Raw genomic sequence first — 10,960 nt, forward strand, 5'->3', positions numbered from 1 at the left:
CTGAACAGCAGCTCATAGTAAAATGACCTTGAATGATGTGACCAGAGTCAGTCTTCATCACCGTTTTCACATCAGGTTGTCTCTGCGCTTCTCACTTACACAGTGTGTGCTCCTACTCCCTTGGACCTTGTTTCTTGCCCTGACCTCCCAGTGCAGTCCTGCATCCTATCCCACCCTGGGTTATATTCGATTGCACCCAAGGTTCTTTATTTATAACCAGGTATAACCAGGGTCTATGTCTAGGCCTTTTTTTTTTTTTTTTTGAGACAGGTTTTGTTCTGTCACCCAGGCTAGAGTGCATTAGCATAATTATAACTCACTGCAGCCTTGAACTCCTGAGTTCCAATGATCCTTCTGTTGCAGCCTCCCAAGTAGCTGGAACTACAGACATGTGTCACCATACCCAGCTACTTAATTTTTATTTTTAGAGATAAGGTCTTGCTATGTTACCCAGGCTGGTCTCTAACTCCCGGCCTCAAGTGATTCTTCTGCCTCAGCCTCCAAAGTGCTGGGATTACAGGCCTGAACCACTGTGCCTGACTTTTAGTCCTTTCTGGAGGTTACTGGAGCATTGCAGTATTTAGTGTGTAGATTTAAAATGTGGCCCTTTCTGTTGGAGGGCCTGTGCGCCTGTAATGATAGAGTGGGAGGTGAGTTCTTTGAATCACCCATGGCACGGTGTTTTCAGACAGAAGGGGCACCTATTGTTGGGGCTGGGGATTGGAATGGTTGCTTGCCCTGCCGCCTACCCCTTCCTCTAAACCTCTGACAGTCGTCCAAAGCATTCTGCCCAGTTGGCCCAACTGCCACACCTTGCCCCAGCTTCTTTCCAGGAATGCCTGGTAGGCACCATCATTTCACATCCTTTCACTTCTGAGAAAGAAAATGAGAGAACATCTGCCCTGCTGCCCCGATGGCTGCTTTTCCTCAAACCAACTCTGGGATAAGATGGGAGGAGTGGTGGGGATGATTGGCAGGTCGTGGCAGGGCCTTCTTGACTCCAAACCAGTGGATAAGTGACTTTACAGCTCAGACAGGTGGTACCTCTATGCCAGGAGAAAGCATTTCCTACCAAGGCACACCAAAAGCCTGGATGAAATTGACTCAAGTTTGGGTCTGCTTTTGCCCAGGAGGCTCATTGACAACAGCCTGGAAAAGTGAACCCCTGGGTTGGGACATCTGCAGGATACTTTTCTGCCAAGACCGGGCACTGGCCTTTCCTTCCCAGCCCTTTGTTCTAGAATCATGGCTGCTTTTCATTTGCCACCAACTCGGTCACGTTAACCTCCCATGCCCACAGCCCCTCAGGCCACCTCACAAAGCTATAATGCCATTAACAGCTGAACCATGTCAATTTCCCCTTCTTAGAACTTTTTTTTTATAAGTGGGAGTCTTACTTTATTGCCCAGGCTGGAGTGTAGTAGCAGGCTCACAGCCACTGCAGCCTTGACCTGCTGGTCTCAGGCAATCCTTCCATCTCTGCCTTCAAGTAACTGGAACTACAGGCATGTGTCACCCCGCCCAGCTAATATTTTTTAATTTATAGTTGAGACGAGGTCTCCACCATGTTGCCCAGGTTGGTCTTGAACCCACAGGCTCAGGCAATCCTCTTGCCTTGGCCTCTCAAAGTGCTGGGATTACAGGTGTGAGCCTCTGCACCCAGCTTCTTAGAACCTTACACCTGGATACTGCCCAAAAAATACACAAAAGAACAACCACACCCCAAACATTTCCAATACCAAGGAAGTTTAAATCTTGGTTTAAATTCAAACTACACTTTTTTTTTTAAGTGAGCAGGATTTATTGAGAGAACAGAAAAACTCCCACAATGGGAGGGGACCCAAAGGGGTTGCCCCAAACTGCACTTTCAAATGACCTTGAAATGAAGGACGATTGGCAGGAATGCAGTGTGCCCATTTGGGACCATTTTAAACCAACATCTTTCCCTTTTGATATCCCTTTTGATATCCTGGGTCCCCTGGAGAGCAAGCAGCTTGGAAATGTTTGATTCTATCTTGATCTACTTTGTTGGTGAGAACAAACCACTGTCATCAAAAAGTTCCTGGCCGTGTGTGGACGTCTTTGGGCAGGGCTAGCTTTGCTGAATAGTCATTTTTCATGCCCCAGGCTTCAGTGTGAGGCAGCTGGGGCACAAAACCTGTTACTGCCTCTTACTAATCTGACTGGGCAAGTTACTTCATCTGTTTGAGCCTTAGTTTTTTCATCTGTAAATTGGGGACTGATCATAGAACCTACTCTAACGAATGGTTGTGGGGATTTATAAATACTTATCAAATGTACACATGGAGGCTGGCTCATGTTAAACAATCATTAAATGTTTGTTATTATTTAAGCAGGTCTGGTGCCTACACTCCAGAGGCTTTCCATCCAAGATAGACTAATCAGCCCCTGTACCAGCAACTTGACTTCTATTAATAGTTTTTTCTCATGTGAATGTAGAAATTAACTATAGATAATGAATATACTTTTTTTTTTTATGAGAAAGCAGAATTTATTGAGAGGACAGAGAAGCTCCCACAGTGGGAGGGGACCCGAAGGGGTTACCCCAGATATACATATATTTATAGAAGTAGGTGAATCAGTGGTCTTCCTGTTGTTGGTGAGACTTATACCCCAGTTTACCAGTCTGTACATGGACTGGCCAAGTCAATGACAAATGGACTTAGAGTTTCTAAACCAGTTGTTCCTCCATGCCTTTATATCTCACTGCCTCAGGTCCTCTGGATCAGTAAGACTCCAAGTTTGGTGATGTGACAGTCTGGTAACCCCTCCCCATGGCAGGATCTGTTAAAATGGGTTATGTTGGTGAGTCCTCCAGCCCCTTGGTATCAGCCAACAACGTCATTCACTTAATAAGAATGGCAGCAGACCCTCCTCTTCTGCTGGGTGACTTGATCATCCTTGGTAGCTTCCATGAGGGCAGCTCAGTGTGGTACTCTGGGGGAATAGAGACTGTAACAGTGCCAGGGTTGAACCAGAATATCCCACCTGCCTCCTGAGCTCAGCCAACTTGGAGATGTGAGGTTACATCTCTGAATCTCAATGAGGTGCTGGGATCATATGAGTCAACATGTATAGAAAGGCCTTAATAGCCAGTGAGCCAGGCCAGGGCTAGGTGAGGCAGGTGAGGTGTACAGAATTTAAGGACCCACTCACACTTGTACAACCCCGAGAGTGAATGCCTCCCTAAGGTCTGCTCCTTACCTGCCTCACCTCAGTCAGTTCTCTAGGCTTTAGACTCAGAGCCAAGCTGGTGCTCTAGTTGTCTACTTAACATCTTTCAATGGTACCCCATCACTAGTCATCGTGGTTAGTAATATGCTGTCATTAATAATATCAACAATAGTAACCACTGATATTAATTACCTGTCACCATTCTAAGCACTTGGTAGATATTAACTCAATTAGACCTTATAGGAGTTTCATAATTAGCCCTGTTTGCAGATGAGGAAAGTGAGGCACAGAAAAGTTAGGGAATTTGCCAAGAAAACACAGCTGGTAAGTGGTAGAGCCAGGAATTGACCAGGGCAGTGTGATTCTAGAATCTGCACTCTTAAACACTACACAGATTTGCTAGGGTGTGCTGGTCCCAGTGAGTGAAGTTCAAACTCCATGATCAACAGCCAAGTCCTTGCCCTTTTCTCCAGTCTCCTCTACCCACCCAAATCAAACTCCAGCCAAACCAAACTCCTTGAAGTGGCTCCAGAAAGCTATGATTTTCACACCTCAGTGTCTTTGCACCTGCTATTTCTTCCACCTATCCTTCCTGACGCCTTTCTCACTATCTCTAGCTGGCAAACTCCTATCCATTTTTCAGAACTTTTAAGTCATACCTCCTCTGTGAAGCCTTCCTTGACCACTGCCCCCAGACAGTTGATAGCTGACCCTCAGTGTTTTCATCATACCTTGAATTTCCTGGATCCTCTCAAGTTGCTATCTGGGTCTAGTATACATTCAACATGTGGGAATTCAACAATTGTTTCCTGCAGGGAATAAAGGTGAGGAGAAATCAGTTAAATGGTGTGTGTGTCACCTCAGGGTGGATGTGAGGGAGAGAGTGGGTCACTGTGTCTTCTGCTGGTGTCACTTCCTGGAGCTCACTTGTGTGAGCATCCACACAAGTTAATGAAATGTGTTTTGCGAATCTGGTCCCTAAACACAAATCACTACACCTGGTGCTCAACCCCAGAAGCAGGGATCTATCTGCTCCATGGATGGAGAAGACACCAGCTAGTGGACTTTTGGGGAGCAGAATAGTGACTGCTCACCAAGAGAGGACAAGGCTATTTTGGCCTCGAGAGATTTCCCCCCTGGGAGCTTGCTTTAGAGCCTGACTCCCACACAAGTTGTGACTGGTCATCTATGCGAATTCACGATTATACTTGTTGGATTCCGTGCCTGCCTCCCTTGGCATCCAGGCTATTCCTCCAGGGCACCGTGCATCTTAATGTGTATCTCCTGGTGCCCAGGCTAAGCCCAGTCCTGGCTGGGAGCTGCTTAGTCCCCCTTCCTTGGACAGAGAAAGGGAATGAGAGCTGAGTCCCCCTGGAAACCACACCCAAAATTGAGTCACCTGGTTCCAATCTGTCTAAAAAATGTTAAATTGTATTTGTCAAAACTGGGAGAAATCCCCTTCCTTGCATTTGTCTCACTTGCTATAATCGAGACTTGCAAAGAAATAGGATGACAGGGAGAAGAAGTAACAGGGACGTGTGATATGGTGATTAATGAATGGTGAATAATAAACGGTGATTAAAACAGTTGGAAAGTCCCACCTGAGAAGGAGTTGGCATGGCCGAAACTCTCAAGGTGTCCTAATAAGGAGAGGTCAGGAGGCAGGAAAACTGAAGAAAAGCTGTGACTCAGGAGCCCAAGCCCTGTGGCTTGCAAGCTTTCCTGAATGTTCTAAGCCTGGGAGCCCCGTGCACTGCCACAGTGAAAATCGGCTTGGATTTCTTTCAGCTCATAATACCTCACAACTCATACCAGAATCTGGAATATTGTCTGGGTTTCCCTGAACCTGGGTGATAGATTTTTCTGAAATATTAGACCAATGAAATATCAAATTCCTGGGGAGGCAAAAGAGATATTGAAGAAGAACCCCATCCATTTTCTTTAAATTACAATGCATTTATCAAATGCTTACACGAGCCAGGTCCGACAGGAGGGCAGGGGAGGCTGGGATTATATTCCAGTGTTGGTGTTTCCATTTTCAAGGTGTAATTAATGGTGGCAAGTAGGGAAGAGGGGAAGATGTGCAAGCAAATTGTCCTTTTCAAGCTCTAAGCATTTGTGACTAAATGAGTTTACAAGTTATTGTACTTAAACTTTGAGGTCTCACTTTTATTACAGTGAAATAAGTGCCTCTAGAGTGATGGAATTGGTGGGGTTGGGGGAGAATCCATATTTCAAGTATGCACAAGGTCGAATTGTGATCTTCTCACTCCTGCTCTCCCCCTCCAGCTGACTTATCATTTAGGATGGGTGGGGACAGTTAAAACTGAATGTCATGTGGGTCATGTGTCCCTGGCTGTGACCCTAGGAAACAGGCTATAATATAAATCATCTCTTCCTGCTGCAAAGGTGGGTAAGACTTGGCTTTGCTGAGCACATGTCTTTAGCTCAGTGTTTCCTCTGAACTATGAGCGGAAGCCAGGTGTGTATTACTCAAGCCCAAATTCTCTGGCCTGGGACACTGATGAATAGATGCAAACTGCCACTGGGTGATTATCTCAGAGTCATAGCAAAGAAACATGGTGAGATGTTAAAAGTATACCAGAGTCATTTAACCCTTACAAGGTTTCATCTTCCTTGTTGGCAAAATGAGTTTGCATGAAAATCTAGGTTATAGCCGGGCTCGGTGGCTCAGCCTGTAATCCTGTGCCTTTGGGAGGCTGAGGTGAGTGAATTGCCTGAGCCCATGGGTTCGAGACCTGCCTGGGCAGCAAGACCTCATCTCTACAATAAATCAAAAAATCAGCCGGGCATGGTAGCACATGCCTGTAATTCCGGCTACTTGGAAGGCTGAGGCAGAAGGATCGCCAGAGCCCAGCAGGTCGAGGCTGCGGTGGCCGGGAGCGGCCACTGCACTCCAGTCTGGGCGACAGAGTGAGACTCCAACTCAAAAAGAAAAAAAAAAAGAAAAAGAAAATCTAGGTTATTTAGACCCCAGATAAAATATATATATATGAAATGAAAGTAATTCATGAAGGAGGGATCAGTATATTCAATGATTACAGGTGGGATAGTTGGCTCTCCATATGGGAAAAAAAGTAAAAATCATAGACCAAAATGAGTGTTTCCAATACACATTCCCAGGTTCTGTGTTAGACCTACTGGGATTTGGAATTATAATTTTTAAAAGCTCTCCACAGACATTTGGAAGCCCCTAGTCTAGACTATTAACTCCCTGAGGACAGAAACTCTGGCAGTTTCTGTCATTAAATCATTTGTACCAAGTATGGTCACTAGAATAGATTATGAACCCATAAAATATTTGTTAAGTGAATACATGACTTCAAAGATTCTGAAAAAGGGAATTTTTATTTATTTTTTATTTTTGAGTTGGAGTCTCACTCTTGTCACCCAGACTAGGGTACAGTGGCTCACAACCACTGCAGCCTTGACCTGCTGGGCTCAGGCGATCTTTCCGCCTCAGCCTTCCAAGTAGCTGAAACTACAGACACACACCACCATGTCCGGCTAGTTTTTGTAATTTATTGTAGAAATGAGGTCTCACCAAGTTGCCCAGGCTAGTCTCGAACCCCCGGGCTCACGCAGTCCTCTCGCCTTGGCCTTCAAAGTGCTAGGATTACAGGCTAAGCCACCATGCCCCGCCAAAATATGAATTTCTAAAAGAGATTATGCATTTTTCTTTGACTGTCATTTATCATAGAATAGCTTGTTATATAGCCAGAATTATTTTGGGTACTGACTTGGCTGAAAATGAGAGAGGAACTGAGTGGCAAGATTTTGGTGAGTTAAGTCTTGTTCTTCTCTGAATCTAGTTTAAAGAAATTTGAAAATTTTACACATACCTTGAGAGAAACTAGGCTCCCCCAAAATATTATCAAACCATACTTTAACTTTGGTCCTAATTTTTCTTTTATTCATGTATTCAGTGCCTACTTTGTATAGAAACACAGTCTTCTGAACATTTATGGGTTTTTTTTCTTTGTATTTGTTAAGGTATAACTTACATAAAGTTTTTGAGTTTGAATCTCACTCTGTCACTCATGGCCACCGCAGCCTCAACCTGCTGGGCTCAGGTGATCCTTCTGCCTCAGTCTTCCAAGTAGCTGGAACTACAGGCATGTACCACTACGCCCAGCTAATTTTTTGATTTATTGTAGAGATGAGGTCTTGCCAAGTTGCCCATGCGGGTCTCGAACCCATGGACTCAGGCAGTCCTCTCACCTCGGCCTCCCAAAGTGCTGGGATTATTTATAGGTATGAGCCACCACACCTGGCCAACAAACAATTCTAAGTGTACAGTGTAATGAGTCTGGGCATTTTGCATACATGTGTAATCACTACCATAGTCAAGATACAGAACAGTTCCCTCATCCTACAAAGTCTGCTTGGCCCCTTTGTTCTCCATCCCCTCCCCCTCACCTCCAGTCTCAGGCAACTGCTGATCTGCTTAGTTTCCAGCATTTCCAATAATAATCATAGAGTCAAGAATTTTTAAATAAAAGGTGAAAAAGCAGACAGAAGGAGAAATGAGAGAGAGAAATTGGTAACAGCCAAGACTAGATGCAGCTTCACTTGATGGTGAATTAGCCCTACTTGGAGACCCCAATAACGTGGTAAGACATATTTAGGATTACAGAGAAAGAACACGAGTTGTAATATACAGCTCAGATATAAATCTGACAACCGGATTTCTGAACACAGATCTGGATTCATTTTTAAGCTGATATTTTAAAGAACCCCTCAGCCTCAGAAGATTCTAAATGGCCAACTGTTTGAAGACACAGCATTTGAGTAGATAAAACTTCTGCCTCAGAGGATATATTCTCTCACAAGCTATTAATTAAAAGACTCATAGTTCCTGGTTCTCATCAAGATTTATTAGCCCAGCCAGGCTCGGTGGCTCAGCCTGTAATCCCAGCGCTTTGGGAGGCTGAGGTGAGTGGATTGCCTGAGCCCACGGGTTGAAGACTCACCTGGGCAACTTGGTGAGACCTCATCTCTACAATAAATAAATAAATAAATAAATAAATTAGCCGGGCATGGTAGCGCACGCCTGTAGTTCCAGCTACTTGGAAGGTTGAGGCTGAAGGATCGCCGAGCCCAGCAGGTCGAGGCTGCGGTGGCCAGGAGCGGCCACTGCACTCCAGTCTGGGCGACAGAGTGAGGCTCCAACTCAAAAAAGAAAAAAGATTTATCAGCCCAAACTGAAATATGTGAGTGTGGTGTGTCTATGAGAAACTAAATACAACAAAGACAAGAACATGGCGACTAAAGTTTTATATGGAGCTCTCTAGGGTCTGTGTGTGTGTGTGTATGTGTGTGCGCATGCCACAATCACAGCTCACCACAGCCTCGACTTCCTGGACTAAGGCAGTCCTTCTGCCTCAGCCAGCCAAGTAGCTGGGACTACCAGCATGTGCCACCATACCTGACTAATTTTTAAAATTTTTTTGTAGAGGTGAGGTCTTGCTGTATTGTCCAGGCTGGTCTCAAAACTCCTGAGCTCAAGTGATCCTCCTGCCTTGTCCTCCCAAATGCTAGGATTATAGGTGTAAGCCACCATGCCTGACCTGCTCTTCGGGGTCTTGACGCTTTCTGCCTCTTTGTGGGCCCCAGGCACTGTCTGAGGCCTGGGGCTACCCCTGAGAGAGAAGAGAAAGACAAGGCACCAGGCCTCCTGTAGGAGCTCATATTCTGATCACAGGAGGTGGGACCCTCCATCAGAGACTAGAGCAGGGTGGGGCGAGGGGAGGAGCACCTATGGGCTGGTCAGGGAAGGCCACTCTGAGGATGTGATCTTTGAGCTGAGACTGGCATGACAAAGGAACTAACTCCTTCTAGAGAAAGAGCACTCACTTTAGAAATGAGGACCAGCACATGCAAGGTTTGGGGGAGGAAGGTGGGAAAGAGGTTGGTTTGTTCAAGAAAGAAGGGCAAGAGTGGCCTGAGCACAGTGACCAAGGTGGAGGGGAAAACTAGCAGAGGCCAGAGAGTTCAGAAGTTTTGCTCCAAAAATGAAAACTGAAGCCCTCTTGGAAACAAAGTCACCAAACTGGCTGTGATGGTGCCCTGGTGCCCTGAGAGGTGTGTCACTGTTGGGCAGTAGCTGGGAATGCTTAACAGTCACAGCGTTGCTATCTACTTCCTCAGGGACTGATCATAGACTCAGAGCTGGTGGGGATTGTAGGGTTAATCTAGCCCAACCCTTCTATTTTGCAAATGAAAAAACAGAGGCCCAAAGAGGGTAAAGTTCTTACCTGAAAGAACAGCCTGAGTGAGGTCAAGGGGCAAATGATAAACTGGGGGAAATATTTGCAGTTAGTATCAGAGGTTGGGGCTCAATTTCCATACTATATACAGAGCGGCAGGGCTGGAGCAGGGGATAAGAGGAGAGGGAGGCACAAAAATGGGGAGACAAAACGCCAAATATGACATCGTGTGTAACTGCTGAGCTGAGGCACAGCACACACGTTCACTGCCCAGGGCAGAAGTGCATCCAGCCTCGTGCAACTAGCAGTTCCGGTGAAATGAAAGCTTGTGGTTGGGCAAACACTGAGGAGGACTCAAACATCATTCAATAGGTGCCTAGATAGATAAATCGTGGTCTGCTCAGACAGCGGAATACTCCTCAGCAGAGAAAGGAAGAAACCACTGATCCATGCAGCAACGTGGATGAACCTCACAAGCGTGTGGAACAGAAGGAGCCAGGTGCGGAAGAGACTGTGCTGTAGGTGGCCATTTATTTGAAGGTCTGTACTAGGCAGCGCTAACCAACAGTTCTCTAGAGGAGTGGAGGCTGACTGCAAAGGGGTGCCAAAGGGACTTTTTGAGAGTGTTTTTCTATCACATGTATATATACATTTGTCAAAACTCTTAAAATAAGTGGGTCCTTTTTATGTATGTAAATTATACCTCAACAAAAGTTGGTTTAAAAATAAATTTTTAGACTGGGTACAGTGGCTCATGTCTATAATCCCAGCACTTTGGGAGGCCAAGGCAAGAGGATTGCTTGAGCCCAGGAGTTTGAGACCAACCTAGGCAACATAACAAGACCTCCTCTCTGCAAAAATTAATGGTATGGTGGCACATGCCTATAGTCCCAACTACTTGGGAGACTGAGGAAGGAGGATCACCTGAGCCCAGGAGGTCAAGGATACTGTGAGCTGTGATCATGCCCCTGTACTCCAACCTGGGTGACAGAGTGAGACCCCAACTCAATCCGTTTTTTTAAAGAGAGGGAAAAACATAGGTGGGGACAAAGACAAGCTTTTGGTTAGATTGCTATTTGTTTGCCAACTGCTTACCAGGCAACTTCTGTGTGCAGACACTGTAACAAGGACTGACCAGCTCTTTGCATCATTACATGGTGTGACAGAGGCATCAACTCCGGCCCCATGAGTCTATATGAGCTCTTGGATTCCATCCACAGGACTCAGCTGTAGACAACTGCCCCCTCATCCACTGCTCCCAGGCCTGGAGACTCACAATCAGAACCCAAGTTAGGGCAGGGGCCGTGGCTATTGAGGAGAAACATTATTCTCCCTTCTTGGTCTCTGAGCACTGAGAAGTCAGTCAAGCAATGCAAATAGGAAGGAAATTGGGCTTGTTCGTGAACCGGGGCACCATCATGACATGTATATACAATTCTGTTTAATGACCAAGCCCCATCTCACCTGCTTGTACTGTTTGCTCAGAAGTTCTTAGCCAGGCTCGGTGGCTCAGCCTGTAATCCCGCGCCTTTGGG

Source organism: Carlito syrichta, unplaced genomic scaffold (assembly GCF_000164805.1).
Source record: "Carlito syrichta isolate Samal-C Ts95f unplaced genomic scaffold, Tarsius_syrichta-2.0.1 Scaffold314306, whole genome shotgun sequence".
In the NCBI taxonomy this organism is placed as follows: Eukaryota; Metazoa; Chordata; class Mammalia; order Primates; family Tarsiidae; genus Carlito; species Carlito syrichta.